An 8,177-nucleotide genomic window follows, 5' to 3' on the forward strand; every position below is an offset into this window, starting at 1 on the left:
TGATGAATGAATCGATGCCATATTTGGCGACATATGCAGTTTTGTTTTCACCACAGGTGAATGACTTGGCAAGCTGCGAATCGGGGAACATGGCAGCAAAGATGTCACGTATGTCCTCGTTAGATTTAAATGAATTGTGCCTCGTCACAGTATGGAGAACCCACAGTACCTCTGCCTTTTGGGTATCAGGTGGTGAAATGAAACTTGTTATAGCCGACTGTGAGGTGGCGTCTAAACTAGTAACATCGTTAGGTCGAGCTGCAAACAATGCAGGGATTGACCTGGACCCGCTATGACTAGCTGCTGCAACGTACCGCTGGTGCTTTCCTCCTTTCATGTGCGACTCGACGAATTTGAGCACCATGGTCCCTAACGAAAAGGTCTTTTTGCAGAATTTACACATTGCCTCATTGTTATTTTCAGCCGGCGCCAACCACCTCCTAAACGAATCCTCTTCCATCCACTTGTCATTAAATTTACACTTTCCCATCTTTGCATTTTGAACCTAACCTCGACAACCGCGTAATGGCAGCACGCAGGCGCAGACCGACGTCAGCGTCTGTAAGCCAACCTACCGTAATAAGCTAATAAATCACGGAGACTGTCATTTCACACCTGTTTCACACATACTAAATTGATCAACTATTAGATGTTTTATGGTGGACCACTGTGCTTCCCTATCATCATTAAGCACACCGGCTGAAAATGTAATACCTACAGCAACTTTACGGTAAATTTAAGACATTTTAAGACCTTAATGTCCCGGATTTTAATTTAAGACATTTTAAGACTTTTTAAGGACCCGCGGGAACCCTGTGGCCATTGTCTGCATTCTGTAATTCATAAACATAACTAGTTGTAGTAAAACTTGCAATCTTTATGTTGGCTTGAGAAAGAGAGAGAGGGAGACAGAGATCAAAACCAGGAAATAACCATGCAATAAAATGTATGTGTTTTAAACATGGTTTCTGAAGCTAAAGTGTTCTGTGACAGTACAAATTACCATGCAGCATGCAAATACACAGTAACGTTAATACAGTTTTTAAACTTGGCTTCTTGTCCCCAGTTTATGGTAACACAGATCGTTTAACATAATTTTGACATAAAAAACACTGGGTCTCATTCACTAATTTTTGTGTACAATTTTGTGTACAACACGTGCGTATGCACATGAGCTTGTTCTTAAACTCGTTCTTCTGTTAGTGAATTTGGAGTCTTCTAAATGAGCGCCCGCGTGCACGAGGTCAGTAATTAGCATAATTCACGCCCAAACCAGCTCCATATAAGGGCTTTCCACAACGAGGCACTTGTACAGAGAAAGATAATTATGGCACCGAAAAACAAAAGACAAAGAAAAATAACTTTAACGATAATGAACGTGAGGTTTTGCTGTCGGAGGTGGAAGCCAGGAAAATTTTTTATTTATAAGTGTATCCACTGGCATAACGGGCACAGGTAAAAAAGAAGCATGGGTTATAACACAGGCTTTGAGATAAGGTGGTATAGGGTGAGAGCGGTTGGTGATGTGGCTTAGGTGTGGTTCCAGTGAGTTGCATAAATCAATGAGGACTTCTCTGGGCAACCTAAAGCGACTGAACAGCCGTTCATCACTCTCAGCGAACATATCTGTGCACTCTCTAAAGACGCGCTCTCTCCTTAGAGCACGCGCCGCGATGTCTTCTAGCAGTACCAAGTGTGCCATGCCTCTAAACACAAGATGAGACACATTAATCACCGTTTATATAAGGATAGATCAGGTGATTGTTGTTTGGACCTCTAATATATATATATATATATATATATATATATATATATATATATATATATATATATATATATATATATATAAAATTTGAACTGTAATTATAATTGATTAATAACATCTAATTATATAGGGTTCTTAACACATGCTTATAAGGCCCCGTTTGTACATGATTATTGCGTACGAGTGGTATAAGTTGTTCTTGAATCTTTTCGTACATTTAGGATAAATTTTAGTATGAAAGTTTTTGATGAATCATGATTTATTCGTGAAAACGTCCGTATGCACATTTCACGCAAAAATCTGTGCCTACGCATATTTAGTGAATGATACCCACTGTTGTTGTAAGGCATGGCATTTATCTTCTATTATTTCATTTAGCATTTCAAGTTGCTAGAAGTCAGCCATCTTGTAAATGTAATATGTTTTGGACATACCTGGTTATGATGATATTCAAATCATCCTCCGTGTTATAAGAGGATGCCAACTAAACGCACTCTGTAAAAGTTCTTTGACAGTTTAATAAAAAATTTCTAAGAGCCATCGTAGAGAGCAATCCAGTACAAATGGGATGAGATGCCACAGCATGACACAGCACCGACATCACAACCAACGTATAAATGCATCATTGACTCTAAAGTTTTACGCTTGCCTATGTACATGCCAACGTAAAATTATGATCTCATTCACGAACAAATGTTACGTGTGACGTTTGCATAGGTACACTCCTGAACAAAATCTTAAGACCAGGGGATGCTTGAAAACTTTACACATTTCGCACTAGTGGATCATAACTGGGTTGTAAGTGGTGCTTCAAAATGCCAAAAGAACAAACAGGAGCAAGAGACAAAAAATAGAGAGTAGGCAATTTATTGAAAACTGCATTTAAAGTCAAACAGGCTGTTCATCAGCTGATCAAAAGTTTAAGACCATAGCCATAAAAAGGTCAAATCTGCACAAAAATATGGCTTTCATGTCATTGTTCTTCAAGCAGTCATACTGTCAAGATCTCCTGATGGCAAAGGCAAAAAAGCTTTCTCTCTTTGAACGTGGCAGGATTGTTGAGCTGCACAAACAAGGTCTCACACAACGCGCCATCGTTGCCGAGGTTGGACGCAGTAAGACTCTCATTTTACATTTCTTAAAAAATCCTGAGAGTTATGGGACAAAAAAGTCAAGTGGTAGACCCAAAAAGATTTCACTTGCACTGAGCCGCAAGATCCAACGGGTTGTCCGTGAAGACACAGGTCGATCCTCGACCCAAATTAAGGCCCTTACTGATGCTGACTGCAGCCCAATAACGATAAGACGTCATCTGATAGAGAAGGGCTTCAAGAACAAAAAACGTCTTCAAAGGCCACGTCTCCTCCCACGACACAAACTTGCCCGTTCGGAATTTGCAAGGGAGCACCAAACATAGGACATTGAAAGGTGAAAGAAAGTTTTATTCTCTGACGAGAAAAAATTTAACCTGGATGGTCCTGATGGCTTCCAAAGTTACTGGCATGACAAGGAGATCCCACCTGAGATGTTTTCTACGCGGCACAGCGGAGGAGGCTTCATCATGATCTGGGGTGCTTTTTCCTTCAATGGGAAAATGGAGCTTCAGGTTGTGCAGGGGCGTCAAACGGCGACTGGCTATGTGGATCTGTTGCAGCGGGCATCCCTCTTGACCGAGGGCCCCCGTCTGTGCGGTAATGACTGGGTCTTTCAACAGGACAACACTGCAATTCACAACGCCAGCCTCACAAAGGACTTCTTCCAGGAGAATAACGTTGCTCTTTTGGACCATCCTGCGTGTTCCTCTGATCTAAATCCCATTGAGAACATTTGGGGATAGATGGCAAGGGAAGTTTACAAAAATGGACGTCAGTTCCAGACCGTGGATGCCCTTCGTGAAGCCATCTTCACCACATGGAGCAACATTCCCACCAGCCTCCTGGAAACAGTCACATCAAGCATGCCGAAACGAGTGTTTGAAGAAATCAACAAGAACGGTGGGGCTACTCAATACTGAGTCCTTTTTTGACACTTTTAGCTCTGTTGTGAGTTTATTTTTGGGATATGGTCTTAAACTTTTGATCAGCTGATGATCAGCCTGTTTGACTTTAAATGCAGTTTTCAATAAATTGCCTACTCTCTATTTTTTGTCTCTTGATCCTGTTTGTTCTTTTGGCATTTTGAAGCAACACTTACAACTTATAATCCACTAGTGCGAAATGTGTAAAAATTGCGATGCATCCCATGGTCTTAAGATTTTGTTCAGGAGTGTATTTGCTTACCTAACAGCACATCATCCCTCATGGAAAGAAATGTTATCTGATGTTTATATATGTATACAGCAACGTGCCATCGCATCACAAATGCAAAAGAAACTGACGCATTAACACGACCAGAATGTGCGTGTTTACACATACAAAAGAAACACGTAAAAAATTACAGCGTTAATGCGAACAAACAGTGCGTGTTGACGCAGTCAAAAATCATGCGTTTCGTTTAAAGAATATTGGCACCGTCGGCGTTACATAGTATACACGTTTGTTATCTGTCATGCTTGTCAGTCTTGTCTCCGCAATAATCATTTCAAGCGCCATATGCTTGCGCTGTCCGCCGCTCCTCCACACGCGCATGCTGAGTCACTCCTCCCGCTGACTCTTGTTGGTGGACTGCCCAGCACGATCAGTGGCAGAGGATTTGACCAGTTTCACTTAAGAAACTATTAAGAATGAAAGTGGATCACTTACTGTTTCTGGACTTATCCATGCTCTTCTTTTCTTTGCTATATTAACTTGAAGATAGCTGTAATATTTTCATCAAAAACACATACTGTACACTACCACTGAAAGGTTTGTGAACCGTAAGAGTTTGAATGTTTTTGAGTTTCTTCTGCTCAGCAAGCCTGCATTTATTTGACTCAAAATACAAAAAATCTGTACTTTTTTATATTTAAAAATAACTGCTTCCTTTTTAAAGAGCCAGTAAGATGAAAATTCTAAGCTTCCTATCACTGTTTATAAGTCCTGTACAATAGGTTTAAATCTATCCAAGGTTAAAAAACATTGTCATTTTGTCAAAATATCATTTTAAAATTACCTCAATTCTCAGAGATCCCCAAACGGTTCGCGCAAAGCTGTTCAAAAGATTCAGTTTCCTTAAACCCCACCTTTCAGTAGCATACTGTGTTCTGATTGGTCAACTAACAAAGGCAGTTTTGATTGGTTGTTCTGCACACAACTTCACGGTAAACAATGCGTTAGCATCTTTTTGGGGTGAATTATGTCTTATTCCTCTCATCGCGAAGCAAACAGTCAAATAAAAAACTTGAACAGTCTCGCTGCTTTTTCTTCTGTTTGTGCGTATTCAAGCCGCGCGCTTCAGTTTGAATCTGAATAGTGCATTCAGCACGGGGGCGTGGTCACATTAGATATAATGAAGGGAGACGTGAAAAACGGACATTGCGTTGTTTTCATATGGATTACTTTATCACAGAATATCTGTTAACAGCACTTGTTACATTTCATTTTAATGACGTGTTTGTAAATGAAGATCAGCACAGACAAAGGCTGCAGACAGCATACAAGTGCTAGCTTTTTCCATTTTCCCCCCAGCAAATAATTGACTAAATAATTGACTGTAGTATAACTCTGACAGCAATTAAACAACACGAGTGCTATAATGTGATTGGTTTTCACGAGTGCTACAATGTGGCTCGTTTAATGTGACTGGTTTTCACAAGTGCTATAATGTGGCTGGTTTAATGTGACTGGTTTCCACAAGTGCTATAATGTGATTGGTTTTCACGAGTGCTATAATGCGACTGGTTTTCACGAGTGCTATAATGCGACTGGTTTTCACGAGTGCTATAATGCGACTGGTTTTCACGAGTGCTATAATGTGACTGGTTTTCATGAGTGCTATAATGTGACTGGTTTTCACGAGTGCTATAATGCGACTCGTTTTAACAAGTGCTATAGTGCGACTGGTTTACAGAAGTGCTATAATGTGGCTGGTTTAATGTGACTGGTTTTCATGAGTGCTATGATGTGATTGGTTTACATGAGTGCTATAATGCGACTGGTTTTCAGGAGCGCTATAATGTGGCTGGTTTAATGTGACTGGTTTTCACGAGTGCTATAATGTGACTAATTTTCACGAGTGCTATAATGCGACTGGTTTTAACAAGTGCTATAATGCGACTGGTTTTCACAAGTGCTATAATGTGACTGGTTTTAACGAGTGCTATAATGCGACTGGTTTTCACGAGTGCTATAATGCGACTGGTTTTCACGAGTGCTATAATGCGACTGGTTTTCACGAGTGCTATAATGTGACTGGTTTTCATGAGTGCTATAATGTGACTGGTTTTCACAAGTGCTATAATGCGACTGGTTTTCATGAGTGCTATAATGTGGCTGGTTTAATGTGACTGGTTTTCATGAGTGCTATAATGCGACTGGATTTCACGAGTGCTATAATGTGATTGGTTTTCACAAGGGTTATAATGTGACTGGTTTACACAAGTGCTATAATGTGGCTGGTTTAATGTAACTGGTTTTCACGAGTGCTATAATGTCACTGGATTTCACGAGTGCTATAATGTGATTGGTTTTCACAAGGGTTATAATGTGACTGGTTTACACCAGTGCTATAATATGGCTGGTTTTATGTGACTGGTTTACACAAGTGCTATAATGCGTCTGGTTTTCACGAGTGCTATAATGTGATTGGTTTTCATGAGTGCTATAATGTGACTGGTTTTCATGAGTGCTAAAATGTGGCTGATTTAATGTGACTGGTTTTCACGAGTGCTATAATGCGACTCGTTTTAACAAGTGCTATAGTGCGACTGGTTTACAGAAGTGCTATAATGTGGCTGGTTTAATGTGACTGGTTTTCATGAATGCTATGATGTGATTGGTTTACATGAGTGCTATAATGCGACTGGTTTTCAGGAGCGCTATAATGTGGCTGGTTTAATGTGACTGGTTTTCACGAGTGCTATAATGTGACTAATTTTCACGAGTGCTATAATGCGACTGGTTTTAACAAGTGCTATAATGCGACTGGTTTTCACAAGTGCTATAATGCAAATGGTTTTTACGAGTGATATAATGTGACTGGTTTTCATGAGTGCTATAATGTGACTGGTTTACAAGAGTGCTATAATGCGATTGGATTTCATGATTGCTATAATGCGATTGGTTTTCATGAGTGCTATAATGCGATTGGATTTCACGAGTGCTATAATGCGACTGGTTTTCACGAGTGCTATAATGCGACTGGTTTTCACGAGTGCTATGATGTGGCTGGTTTAATGTGACGGATTTTCACTAGTGCTATAATGTGACAGGTATTCACGAGTGCTATAATGCGACTGGTTTTCACAAGTGCTATAATGTGACTGGTTTTCATGAGTGCTATAATGTGACTGGTTTACAAGAGTGCTATAATGCGACTGGTTTTCACGAGCGCTATAATATGACTGGTTAACATGAGTGCTATAATTCGACTGGTTTTCATGAGTGCTATAATGCGATTGGATTTCATGAGTGCTATAATGCATTTGGATTTCATGAGTGCTATAATGCAATTGGTTTTCACGAGTGCTATAATGCGACTGGTTTTCACGAGTGCTATAATGTGGCTGGTTTAATGTGACAGGTTTTCACGAGTGCTATAATGTGACTGGTTTTCACGAGTGCTATAATGCGACTGGTTTTCACAAGTGCTATAATGCGACTGGTTTTCACGAGTGCTATACTGCGACTGGTTTTCACAAGTGCTATAATATGACTGGTTAACACTAGTGCTATAATTCGACTGGTTTTAATCAGTGCTATAATGCGATAGGATTTCATGAGTGCTATAATGCGATTGGTTTTCACGAGTGCTATAATATGACTGGTTTTCACGAGTGCTATAATTCGACTGGTTTTCATGAGTGCTATAATGCGATTGGATTTCATGAGTGCTATAATGCATTTGGATTTCATGAGTGCTATAATGCAATTGGTTTTCACGAGTGCTATAATGCGACTGGTTTTCACGAGTGCTATAATGTGGCTGGTTTAATGTGACGGGTTTTCACGAGTGCTATAATGTGACTGGTTTTCACGAGTGCTATAATGCGACTGGTTTTCACAAGTGCTATAATGCGACTGGTTTTCACGAGTGCTATACTGCGACTGGTTTTCACGAGTGCTATAATATGACTGGTTAACACTAGTGCTATAATTCGACTGGTTTTCATCAGTGCTATAATGCGATAGGATTTCATGAGTGCTATAATGCGATTGGTTTTCACGAGTGCTATAATATGACTGGTTTTCACGAGTGCTATAATTCGACTGGTTTTCATGAGTGCTATAATGCGATTGGATTTCATGAGTGCTATACTGTGATTGGTTTTCACGAG

The sequence above is a fragment of the Carassius gibelio genome, chromosome A3 (genome assembly GCF_023724105.1).
Source record: "Carassius gibelio isolate Cgi1373 ecotype wild population from Czech Republic chromosome A3, carGib1.2-hapl.c, whole genome shotgun sequence".
Classification (NCBI taxonomy): domain Eukaryota; kingdom Metazoa; phylum Chordata; class Actinopteri; order Cypriniformes; family Cyprinidae; genus Carassius; species Carassius gibelio.